Source organism: Macaca mulatta, chromosome 8, assembly GCF_049350105.2.
Source record: "Macaca mulatta isolate MMU2019108-1 chromosome 8, T2T-MMU8v2.0, whole genome shotgun sequence".
Taxonomy (NCBI): domain Eukaryota; kingdom Metazoa; phylum Chordata; class Mammalia; order Primates; family Cercopithecidae; genus Macaca; species Macaca mulatta.
The window spans coordinates 121,439,009-121,453,272 of NC_133413.1; positions in this window are offsets into that span (position 1 = coordinate 121,439,009).

Consider the following 14,264-nt stretch of genomic DNA (forward strand, 5'->3'; position numbering starts at 1 on the left):
ATCCAGTTAAAATATCTTCAAATGTTAAAAGGAAATATAGACTTTAACGTTTAAAAATGAATAAAGACATTCATTGGCACAACACCTGGATCAACACAAAGAAACATAGCATGCTAGTAATGAATTAAATAAAGGCAATATAAAATATGTTCTTTTTATTTCTTAAAGCTATATTTTTACTAATTTTAGAAGATAATTATCTATGGAAAATCATAAAAAACAATTTTGTGTTTATAAAAATATAAATATAAGATGCATGACACAAATCAGACAAAAGATATATGAAAAGAATTGAAGATACAGTGGTCCAAGAACCTTAAACTAGATGGAAAGCATGATAAAATCATTTTCAGGTAGCCTGAATCAATTACAGATTAGCTGAAGTCAATATAAGGACTAGAGTATGGCAAGATTTTTAATTCTATCTTCTCAGCCTAAAATAAATTAAACAAGATCTCCTTGCACTATCTTCTTACAGTATCTCCTTAGATTGTAATTTGCCCTTAAACTATCAATTAACCTATAAACAATTCTGCAATTGTACTATCTACTTATAACTAGTGGAACTGAGGCACAAGCAGAAATGTACTTTGTATTGGTTTCTTGTAGGGCTTAGTCTAAAGATACTGGAATGCAGCTAACATCCAAGGCTCTGGAATATGATGACAAGCATTGTTAGGACTGTCAGTTCAGTGGAGCAACTAGATCAACTCTACCAGAACTGTGTTTTCATGACTGTATTTTTCTTTTCTTAGTCTTATTATCATATGGTCTCAATATAGAACCTATATCTTTGTTGCAATGTCTGCATTTCATCATGGAGAAAGAAGAGGAGAAAGGTGTTTGACTATATAAGAAAAATTTAAAAACATCCCAGTATGAGTGTATCAGAAATCCTATCAGCCAGAGTCTAGCTACTTGGTCATCTCTTGCTGGAAGCTTAAAAGAAAGAACTTAAAAATAGATTGGATTAGGGCCTAACAGTGTCTGACACACTATATTTCTACAAGGTGTGTAAATTTGTATCTAGTTTATAATCAAAAACATAGACCTTACAAAATGTATTACTATGTATCATACAATTTGTTTTATTTTCATTGGTCTCCATCAGCTCCCTTTTCATTTGATTACCTATTTTTCTTTGCATGTCAAAATGAAGAATAGATTTTAATATCTTTTATTACTATGAAGATATAATTTTTACTGTATAATTATTATTAAAACAATTTATCCTAAATCAAAATCATTTGATGATATATCTTTATTTTCTTGGATTTCTTCATCTTTCACATTTATGGCTTACATGTAAATTCAGTGTAACTAATATTATAGAAAAATTTTGTTGTGAGATATAAATGGCATTTCTTTCTTTTAAATTATATCACTATGTCATAAGTATCTATACTTAACTAAGGTACATTCCATGGATTGAAATCAGTAAAAAGCTCTACTAGCTGGGGCTGCTACTTACCTTTCAGCTTCTAAAAATACACTAGCATCCACGGCATGGATGTCTGATTTTTCTCCTGTTGTAATTCACTGTCATAGAGAAAAGTACAGTTGAAGAAACATATTATTATTTTATTATTTCCAAGTCAAATATTGGAGATTTGCTATTTGTAACCCTGATATCTACTTATTTCAAAGCCTATTTGTTTAATTTTCTTTTTACTATGTACAATAATATGTTTTCTGAAAATAAATTGACTTTTTACATTTGGAAGTGCTTCCTGTAACTAGCAGCTGAAAGAAAGCGTCTGTCACAATATGTCAGCTTTTCCTCTCTGATCCCCTAGGGGGATGTTCTGAATCATTAGCTTATAATCAGTTTTTTGTTTTTAATTAAACATCAGCTGTATGATTGAGTCAGGCAAAAATAGGATTTTGCTCCTGGTCTCCCAAATAGATTTATGGAAGTAATGTTTGGCAAAATATTTAATAGGTTAATAATAATAAAATTTATAAGAAAAGCACCACTTGGAGATTTCCATACATTAATTACTTTTAGGAAAGAGATAGAGTTTGAATTGTGTAATGTTAAACAAAATGTTATTGATCAAATCATTCTATAATTCAGATTTCAATAAATAAAATACATAAGTTGATTTTAATTACTCATTCAATTTTTTCTTTATTAATTTATTCAATCAATTATTTATTCAATCAGACCATTAGCAAATTTGCTAGTCTACATCAGTATGCTGGTGTATATAACTGTACAAGTGTGCATGCATGTGTGCATATACATAACACCTGTAGTATATTTCTATACATTCAACAGTTGCAGATGAAATGTAAACTAGTATAAATTATACTGTTCAAATAAAGATTGTACCATCTACTAGTAAATGCCCAAGAAAACACATTTTTATTCGGCTTAGTTTAAACATAGATACAAACATTTAGCAAACTTTGTGCTTAATGAATAAGTGAAACATAGATATTTATAGAGAACATTTATTTACAAATAACCAGTAGTCTATCAAAGAAAATATAGTTTTAAATTCTTTTGAATAAATCTACCAAAACATTTATTAATCTTTGGTTGGAATGCTTTTATTGATATATATATGATGAAGAAAAACAATATACAAGTATGAAATTATAAAAGTCAACACTAATCAGATTTAATAACTAAACTATATCTATATCTATATCTACCTATCTACAAACACACACACACACACATAAACAGAAAGAGCAAGATAAAAGTTAGGAAAGCTGATCATCAACAGCAACAACAACCAAAAAACAGTGAAACAAACCTACAAAATATCAGATGGAAAACTGAAACTCAAAATAGAAACAATAAATTAGTAAATAATAGAGATTTTAAGTATCTTATTCTGAAAAAAAAATCAAACAGATCCATTTGATTTACTTTAAAGTAAAATAGAAAACACAATGTTCTCTAGACAATCATGTCATCTGCAAACAGGGACAATTTGACTTCTTATTTTCCTAATTGAATACCTTTATTTCTTTCTCTTGCCTGATTGCCCTAGCCAGAAGTCCTACTCACTAAGTTGAGCAGGAGTGGTGAGAGAGGGCATCCCTGTCTTGTGCCAGTTTTTAAGGGGAATGCTTCCAGTTTTTGCCCATTCAGTATGATATTTGCTGTGGGTTTCTCATAAATAGCTCTTATTATTTTGAGATACATTCCATCAATACTGAATTTATTGAGAGTTTTTAGCATGAAAGGCTGTTGAATTTTGTCAAAGGCTTTCTCTGCATCTATTGAGATAATCACATGGCTTTTGTCTTTGGTTCTGTTTATATGCTGGATTACATTTATTGATTTGCATATGTTGAACCAGCCTTGCATCCCAGGGATGATGCCCACTTGATCATGGTGGATAAGCTTTTTGATTAGCTGCTGGATTTGGTTTGCCAGTATTTTATTGAGGATTTTTACATCAATGTTCATCAGGAATATTGGTCTAAAATTATCTTTTTTTATTGTGTCTCTGCCAGGCTTTGGTATCAGGATGATGTTAGCCTCATAAAATGAGTTAGGGAGGATTCCCTCTTTTTCTATTGATTGAAATATTTTTAGAAGGAATGGTACCAGCTCCAATGTCTCAGCCCAAAATCTCCTCAAGCTGATAAGCAACTTTAGCAAAGTCTCAGGATACAAAATCAATGTGCAAAATTACAAGCATTCTTATACACCAATAACAGACAAACAGAGAGCCAAATCATTAATGAACTCCCATTCACCATTTCTTCAAAGAGAATGAAATACCTAGGAATCCAACTTACAAGGGATGTGAAGGACCTCTTCAAGGAGAACTACAAACCACTACTCAATGAAGTAAAAGAGGACACAAACAAATGGAAAAACATTCCATGCTCATGGATAGGAAGAATCAATATCGTGAAAATGGTCATACTGCCCACAGTAATTTATAGATTCAATACCATCCCCATTAAACTACCAATGACTTTCTTCACAGAATTGGAAAAGAAAAACTACTTTAAAGATCATATGGAACCAAAAAAGAGCCCGCATTGCCAAGACAATCCTAAGTCAAAAGAACAAAAGTGGAGGCATCACGCTACCTGACTTCAAACTCTACTACAAGGCTACAGTAACCAAAACAGCATGGTACTGGTACCAAAACAGAGATATAGACCAATGGAACAGAACAGAGCCCTCAGAAATAATACCACACATCTACGACCATCTGATCTTTGACAAACCTGACAAAAACAAGAAATGGGAAAAGGATTCCCTATTTAATAAATGGTGCTGGGAAAACTGGCTAGCCATAAGTAGAAAGCTGAAACTGGATCCCTTCCTTACTCCTTATACAAAAATTAATTCAAGATGGGTTAGAGATTTACATGTTAGACCTAAAACCATAAAAACCCTAGAAGAAAACCTAGGCAATACCATTCAGTGTGGGGAAAAGAAAGATCAGACTGTTACTGTATCTATATAGAAAGAAGTAGACATGAGAGACTCCATTTTGTTCTGTATTTGAGATGCTGTTAATCTGTGACCCTACCCCCAACCTTGTCTTTGCAAGAGACATGTGCTGTGGTGATTCCAGGTTTAAAGGATTTTGGGCTGTGCAGGGTGTGCTTTGTTAAACAAGTGCCTGAAGGCAGTATGCTTGTGAAAAGTCATCACCATTCTCTTAATCTCAAGTACCCAGGGACAGTACACTGCCAAAGGTCACAGGGACCTCCGCCTAGGAAAGCTAGGTATTGTCCAAGGTTTCTCCCCATGTGATAGTCTGAAATATGGCCTTGTGGGAAGGGAAAGACCTAATTGTCCCCCAGCCTGACACCCGTGAAGGGTCTGTACTGAAGAGGACTAGTATAAGAGGAAAGAAGGCCTCTTGGCAGCGAAGATAGAGAAAAGCATCTGTCTCCTGCCTGTCCCTGGGCAATGGAGCATCTCGGTGTAAAACCCGATTGTATGTTCTGTTTACTGAGAAAGGAGAAAACTGCCATAGGGTGAAAGGTGGGACTTGCTAGTGCAATGTTGCTCTTTATGCACTAAAAAGGTTTATGGAGATGTTTACATATGCATATCAAGGCACAGGACTTTTCCTTAAACTTATGTCACAGAGATCTTTATTCATATGTCTTACTGCTGGCCTTCTCCCTACAATGATCCTATAATCCTGCCACTTCCCTTTTTCTAAGATGGTAAAGATAATGATCAGTAAATACTGAGGGAACTCAGAGACCAGTGCCAGGGTGGGTCCTCTGTATGCTGAGCACCGGTCCCCTGGGCCCACTTTTTCTTTCTCTATACTTTGTCTCTGTGTCTCATTTCTTTTCTCAAGTCTCTCGTTCCACCTAACGAGAAACACCCACAGGTGTGGAGATGCAGGCCACCCCTTCAATTCAGGACATAGGCATGGGAAAGGACTTCATGTCTAAAACACCAAAAGCAATGGCAACAAAAGCCAAAATTGACAAATGGGATCTAACTAAAGTAAAGAGCTTCTGCACAGCAAAAGAAACTACCATCAGAGTGAACAGGCAAGCTACAGAATGGAAGAAAATTTTTGCAATCTACTCATCTGACAAAGGGCTAATATCCAGAACCTACAAAGAACTCAAACAAATTTGCAAGAAGAAAACAAACAACCCCATCAAAAAGTGGGCAAAGTATGTGCACAGACATTTCTCAAAAGAAGACATTTATGCAGCCTACAGACACATGAAAAAATGCTCATCATCATTAGCCATCAGAGAAATGCAAATCAAAACCACAATGAGATACCATCTCACACCAGTTAGAATGGTAATCATTAAAAAGTCAGGAAACAACAGGTGCTGGAGAGGATGTGGAGAAACAGGAACACTTTTACACTGTTGGTGGGATTGTAAACTAGTTCAACCATTGTGGAAGACAGTATGGCAATTCCTCAAGGATCTAGAACTAGAAATACCATTTGACCCAGCCATCCCATTATTGGGTATATACCCAAAGGATTATAAATCATGCTGCTATAAAGACACATGCACATGTATGTTTATTGAGGCACTATTCACAATAGCAAAGAGTTTTAACCAACCCAAATGTCCATCAATGACACACTGGATTAAGAAAATATGGCACATATACATCATGGAATACTATGCAGCCATAAAAAAGGATGAGTTCGTGTCCTTTGTAGGGACATGGATGCAGCTGGAAACCATCATTCTCAGCAAACTAATGCAAGAACAGAAAACCAAACACTGCATGTTCTCACTCATAGGTGGGAATTGAACAATGAAATCACTTGGACACAGGAAGGGGAACATCACACACCGGGGCCTGTTGTGGGGTGGGGGGAGGGGGAGGGATAGTTAATGGGTGCAGCACACCAACATGGCACATGTATGCATATGTAACAAACCTGCACGTTGTACACATGTACCCTATAACATAAAGTATAATTTAAAAAAATAAAAGAAAACACAATGTTCAAGTACATGCTATTAAGAATTAAATGTTATGTAATTCTATACCAAGAAGATACGAATATTTACTCAAATCTATAATAATTAAATTCAGAACTCAAAGAACTCTATTTTTTTCTCAGAAAATAAAATGGAAAAAACCAGTTCAACATCTTGCATAAAATGAAGTGATAGAAATCCTTGAAGGAAATGATAAAAAATTGCTTTTTTTTTTTGAGATGGAGTCTTGCTCTGCTGCCCAGACTGGAGTACAGTGGTGCTATCTCAGCTCACTGCAGCCTCCGTCTCCTGGGCTCAAGTGATTCTCCTGCATCAGCCTCCTGAGTAGGTGGGATAGCAGGTACCTGCCACCACACCTGGCTAGTTTTGTATTTTTAGTAGAGACGAGGTTTCACCATGTTGTCCAGGTGGGTGTAATAAACTATTTTTATGACTTTGAATTCTTATGGTAGTTTTTAGTAATGGTAATAAAGATATTTGTATATATTCAAACTCATCAAATCATACTTCCAAAACATCATCTTTGCTTACAAAATATACTTTAATGTAAGACCAAGGTTATTCTACATAGCATGACAGTATATCCACTAAAATATTCTCCCTTCTCTAATTCTCACTAAAATAACAAAATATTTTATACAAATTTTACATCCTGACATTTTCAATATTACATATGTAAACTTTTATTACATCTTTATATACTATTCCATAGCATATAGTATATTTTAATACCTTTTTTCTTACTATGTGGATATACTTTTTACTACATATTATTAGTGTGTGCACCTTAGTCGGCTAGCCTATGTTCTACCTTCTGGGTCAGCAGCTTACTTTTCACTTGTATTCATTCTATCTAGATTTGTCATAACAAGCATTGTTTCTGTTATCAGTTAAGATATTTTCAGCTCTGAAAAAGAGAAACTGGCTCAATGATCCCTCCAAATGTTCACTTCTTTTTTTGTCATATTGTTTATTTGTTTGATTTTTGATCATTTGTTTCTGCTTTGTTTTGCTTTCTTTTACTCTTGTTTTGTATGATTTTAAGCTTGCTTTCCCTGGTGGTTTTAGAATGGCAGCCAGCAGAGTCTGGAGCTAAATGCTTTTGTTACAAGTCCAGAAGAAATGAGAGGGAAAAGAAATGAGCAAGACAAAAAAAAAAGTAATCATAAAAGTCACCCAAATATGCCTGAAGCATGAGTTGTAAAGCCTCCCACTGAATCAAAGTGCAAAGATTTAAGCAGCTTTACTAGAAAAATTCCCAGTCAGAGTTTTTTTTTAAGAAACAATTATCCTTTTTGTTTTAGGATTAAGATGTCACCTTATTTCTCTGATTATATTAATTGTATTCATTTTAATGTTTTAGCAACTATTTTTATGGTTTTTCTTTAAAATGTTGATGTTGCTTTTTAATTTTTATCATTATTTTTCTCTCCAAAGTATATTGATTTCTTTAATAATGACCTCTGTGTAATCTCTTTGTAGTTCCATTTTGTCATCAATTGTCTTCTACTGTTGTTTCCACAATTCACCATTGGGGTTTTCCTTCTGCCAGGTTTCTTATGAGCTTATAAAGCATAGAAAAATGCCTTTATGGGGTGCACCTTAGTCTGCTAGCTTTTGAGGGTATTCACTCCTCATTCGTACTGAAACTGGACTTCCAGGGAAGAGTTATTTCTTAATAATACAGTATGCCATATTCAGTGTGCTCTTCTAGAGGTAGCCACCTCGGTGTCTGATGTCTATTCCAGTTTTCTGTGTGAATGGTGGGCAGAGATAGACTTAGGCAGGAGATCACTGGTTGGCGGTACTCACGGTAATACTCTGACAAACATTGGCATTACTCCCGGCCCATCTTCTTGTGCTTATAGTAGAACATACCTAGTGTTCCCACTTTTATCTTTCAGTAATTGCTTTCAGTTCCTGGGCTCCCTGGTGTTTCCTTTTTTATTTAAGAAAATTATTCTGTTCTTTCAAGGCAGCAAATGTATGGTGGAGCAGCGTCAGTGGCTATCCAACAAATTAGTGTAAAGCAGAATTTCTTAAATTCTTAAATACAAAAAAATGTAAACAAATATACAACACTGAGGTTACGAAGATCTTCCTAATTAGAAACAACTTTTGGAAGAACAAAAGTTCTTATAAATAAAGTTAAATAATAAATAATACACTAGTGAATATATTGGCAATTAATATGCAGAGTTTAATATCCATGACGTATGAAAAAGAAACATAACCAAAAGCTATGTTAATAGAAACATTTTAAATAGGATATCCAAAAGGTAAATTAAAATGTGAAAAGTAACATTCAACTCCAGGTTTTAAATTTTGAACAAAATGTGCATCAACCTTGCCTTCGTGCTGTTTAGTTTACTGAGGGAAACAGAAATGTAAGACAATATTTTATTGTAATCATTATTGGCAAACTCCTATCCCTTCATAAAAGCTGAAGATACAGGATATTCATTCTCTGAAAGAGCTTTTTTTAAAAATTAGAAAACAGAATACAGTGGAGAGAGACAGATGATACCATTTCTGCTCTGTCTTTTCTACCACACATAGAATGTATCAACGAAAGCAATAGATGAGGAATCAGATGTACCCATTTCTTCCAAATTTCTGGCAGAACTACTAATTGGTAAATTGTAATGACATATACTAACGTTAAAAAAAGATAGTAAGATACTTGGGGATTAACTTTGTGGTTTTACTTCTAGTCATGTCAATTTGTAGATGAGACACACAGGGTGCATACATTTTTATTTAGTGCAATAAACTAAGTCAAGGAAGAACAACATAGGAGGAAACATAACATACATATTTTGAGTGCATTTTTTTTTTTTGTGGACGCAATTACCTTGATTTTGGTAATGGTATCAAAGATATTTGTATATATCCAAACCCATCAAATTATACACAATAAAATGTGTAGTTCTTTATATATCAATTATACCTTAATAAAGCTGTTTAAAAAACAAATACTGATGGAATTATTAAAATAAATAAATTTGTAAAGGACAAAATACCCTCAAGATTTGGAAGATAACTGAGTTTTTATTTGCCCCCAAGAAGAATCAATGAGATCTATAAATGCCCTAGAAGAATAGCTGTACTTGCCCATTGACATCAGTGTTCTTGAGTAAAAAAGCCTAACATCCATGCACAAAGGGTTCTCAGAGCGTAGAAACATTTCTGTAGCATCAGAAAACCAAAAAACAAAAAACAAAAAAAAATTGTGATACTGCTTTTATAATAGCTCCTCAAAACAACAACAAATTTTAATCTGCCAAACAAAAGCAACAACCAAAAACATTTTTTTTTTTTGAGACAGAGCCTTACTCTGCTGCCCAGGCTGGAAGGCAGTGGCATGATCTCAGCTCCCTGCAACCTCCGTCCCCCAGGTTCAAGCGATTCTCCTGAGTAGCTGGGATTACAGGCGCCTGCCGCTGCGCCCAGCTAATTTTTGTATTTTTAACAGAGACAGGGTTTCACTGCCTTGGGCAGACTGGACTTGAACTTCTGTCCTCATGTATTTTTGGATAATAGGACGGTTTGTTTACTGTTGTTTAATGAGCACAAAGGTGTGTGCGTTGTGTCCCTTATTCAAAATGCTTAGAACCAAAAGTGCTTTGAATTTCAAAAATGTTTGCAATATTTGCCTGTACATAATAAGACCCAAATCTAAACATAAAATTCATTTATATTTTATAAACAACTTATATACATACCCTGAAGGTAATTTTATATAACATTTTAAGTAATTTTGTGCATGAAGTTTGTGGTACTTACGTGTTGAATTTTCCTCTTGGGGTGGTCATGTTAGTGCTCAACAGTGATTTAGGGATGCTAAAACTTTATTATTTAGTTAACATAGTGGCAACTTACACAACCCTTGTATTTTGTAACACATTCACAGATCTCCCATTTTGCATTTGTAGCTATATTTTATCTGTCATAATTAATGAAGCTCCACCTGAATTTGCAGCCTTTTTGTAAATTATTAGAAATGATACATGATTCATGCATACATTCTTTAAGAAGCCTGTCACCTTTAATCAAGGTCATCATATTTCACAAGTCTATGACCTTGTGAACTTCATCTACATTTTTTTATTTCTTCATGCCTCATTTGAATAATCATCTATCAAACTAAATAGACACAATTGCCTCCATAAAATTTATAAACATTCATCAGACTATGAAGAAAGGTCTGTTTTTAAGTGAAGAGGTACTTTTCCTTACTGGTTACATGCCTAAATGCATTGACTTGATTCTGAATGCCATCACTGGGCACTTATGACCACAAGTACTTGAAGATGCAGTGCAAAGAAGTCACAGAGTAAATGCAAAATATTTGAACCAAAAATAAAGTTGAATTAAATATATGCTATTAAGAAATCAAACAGTGAAAAATAGGGACTTGTAATCATGAAGTTATGAACATGAAATTTGAAAAAAGTCATTGATTTTTAATTGCTAGATTAGCAATCTTCTTAGGAATTCTGTAGGAGTCAGGGTACAGTTTAAATAAATATAATTTTAAAATTACAATTATTGATCAAAGGATGAAAACGTTTTTCTTCATCTTCATTATATCTTTCAGGAATGGCAGAACAATTCTTAAGAGGAGTTGGTCTAATTTTCTAAGTTCTAAGAACTTTCAAATTATAAATCAGTAAATGAAGATAATTACAGATTATGGGCTAAATATGCACCTTGCTCAATTAAAGTTGTTATTTTCATGTGACTAAAGGATGAACTGTGAACACAGGTTTTTCATTTTATAGTGTCATAGACAAGGCATATGAGTAGAGATAGAAGCAACTCAACACCCCAAAGATGTAGAGAAAAAAGAGGGAAAAAACTTTTGCTTCCATTAAATCTTGGATATTTTATGCCTATGTGGCATTGGTAAAGTACATTGGTTGCTCTGAAATTCATTTTCCTCACTAGTAAAATTTGTCAGTGATATCACCACCAACATGGAGAATTAGGAAGCCCTGGGTTTCCTTATCCCGCAGGCACACCAGTTTAGTAATATACAGAATATTCTATGTATTAGAAATTCAGAGACCAATTAAGAGGCTCATGCTCTATGAGCAAGTGTGAAACCAACCACCAAAACTGGTAGGAAAATTTGTAAAATTATCTCACTATAACTTTCCCCTCAGTACATTGCCAAACAATTGCCAATTGTTTGGCAATTGCCAAATTGGGTGAAAACTCCTGGCTCTCAGAGTCTTCTTGGGGAGGGAAGGAGATAACTGGACAGTAAATTCAATATTTTGACTCTCGGGAGACTGATCAAGGGACTGGTTTCTGTCTTGCCTGAATCTGAGAGCTAACAGAAAAGGGCCCATATTGGGAACTGCTGAGAGCCAAGGTGACGATTTACCAGTATGCACTCATCAGCCATTGCTCATACTGCCAACTCAGCATAACAGGATCAGGAAAATTATCAAGCCCCAGATTCTCCTCATACTTCCTGATTCGAAAACATATTACATAACTACAGTAATTGAATTAGTATGGTACTGGCATAAAGACAGAGTAATGTAACAGAATAGAGAGACTAGAAATAAGTTCATACATATACAGTTAATTGATTTTTTAACAATGGTAAAAATAATAATAAATATAGGACAGTTTCTTCAAACACTATTGTGAAGACTGTATATCCATATTCTAAAGAATAAAATTGGACTTTTATCTTATCACACACAAAAATCAACTCCATAAAAACTTTAACATAAGACCTAAAACTCTAAAATTTCTAAAAGAAAACATGAGAAGAAAGAATCATGACATTGAACTTGACAATCATTTCTTGGCTAGATGTCAAAAGCATAGGCAACAAAAGCAAAAACAAAGAAGTGGGACTATATCACACTAAAAAGTTCTGCAGAGTAAAAGAATAATAAGCAGAGTGAAAGACTGTGTATAGAATTGGAGAAAATAGTTATAATCTCAAAAGGGTAAAAACTCCAAAATATGTAAGAAACTCCTACATCTAAATTTTAAAAACCAGTGTACTTGAGCCTACTGTGGTGAGGCTAGCTGGAACTCAGGTTCCAACCTCTAGGATGGATGATACCGCTCTGGTTAGGGTTAGTTTAAATGCTCCCTCTATGGCCAGTGGCTGAATCCTACCCTGTGTTGCTTTCTTTTGTGACTGAGCAGTACTGAGTTCCAATGCAAAGTCCCATAATCACTTCACTCTCTCTTCTCAAGCACACTGATTCTCTTCCCCTGCTGTGTGGAACTTTTGGAGAATGGGAGAGAGGTGGTTGTAGAACATCTGAAATTGTCTTTTCTGTGCTCTTCACTGCCTTTTTCCTTGAGATGATGCTATAAGGTGAGTGCAAAAGTATTGAACTTTTTGTATTGTTGGAATTTGATGTTGGAATACATATGTAAGTAAATGTGTTTATGTTATACATCATCTTAATGGGCACTTCTTGCTTCATTTATTTATTTATTTGCTAATGACTTATTATTTGCTGTTTATTGTTTATTGTAAACCATGTAAATGATGTGAAACAAAAAGCAAAGTCAGGCTATTTTCTTATTTGAGTTCTGAATGGGTCATAAAGCAGCAGAGTCTACTCTCAACATCAACACCACATTTGGCCCAGGAACAGCTAATGAAGAACATACAGTGCAGTGATGGTTCAAGAAGTTTCGCAAAGGAGACAAAAGCCTTGAAGATGAGAAGTGTAGTGACCAGCCATTGGAAGTTGACAACGACCAGTTGAGAGCAATCATTGAAGCTGATCCTCTTACGACTACATGAGTAGTTACCAGAGAACTCAACGTTGACCATTCTATGGTTGCTTGGCATTTGAAGTAAATTGGAAAGGTGAAAAAACTCAATAAGTGGATGCCTCATGAGCTGAGCGAAAATTGTAAAAATCATTATTTTGAAGTGCTTTCTTCTCTTATTTTATGAAACAACAAGCAATTTATCTATCTGATTTTGACGTGCGACAAAAAGTGGGTTTATACAACAACTGGCAATGACCTGCTCAGTGGTTGAACTGAGAAGAAGTTCCAAAGCACTTCCCAAAGTCAAACTTATACCACAAAAAAGTCATGGTCATTGTTTGGTGGTCTGCTACCAGTCTGATCCACTGCAGTTTTCTGAATCCCCGGGAAACCATTATATCTGAGATGAACTGACAACTGCAATGCCTGATGCCAGCATTGGTCAACAGAAAGGGCCCAATGCTTCTCCACAGCAACACCCAACCATGTGTTGCAGAACCAATACTTCAAAAGTTGAACAAATTGGGCTACAAAGTTTTGCTTCATCTCCCATATTCACCTGATTTCTTGCCAATCACTACCACTTCTTCAAGCATGTAGACAACTTTTTGCAGGGAAAATGCTTCCACAGTCAGCAGGATGCAGAAAATGGTTTCCAAGAGTTCATTGAATCCCAAAGCACAGATTTTTATGCTTTGGGAATAAACAAACTTTATTTTCCGTTAGCAACATGTGCTGATTGTAATAGTTCCTGTTTTGATTAATAAAGATGTGTTTGAACCTAGTTATAATGATTTAAAATTCCTAGTCTGAAACCACAATTACTTTTGCACCAACCTAATAAAACCAGATACTGTGATTACCCACTTAATTTTTGGTTCTTGTAAAAGTGTTTTCTTGTGTGGATACTTGTTCAATTTGGTATTTCTTTGAGGGAGATGATCGGGGAGATTTCATTCAGCCATCTTACTTCATCTCCCTGACTTCCAATTGACTTTGAAAAGACATATAGATAGATAAATGTAAATATAGACTTAGTATAATACAGATACAGATACAAATAATTATTAGAA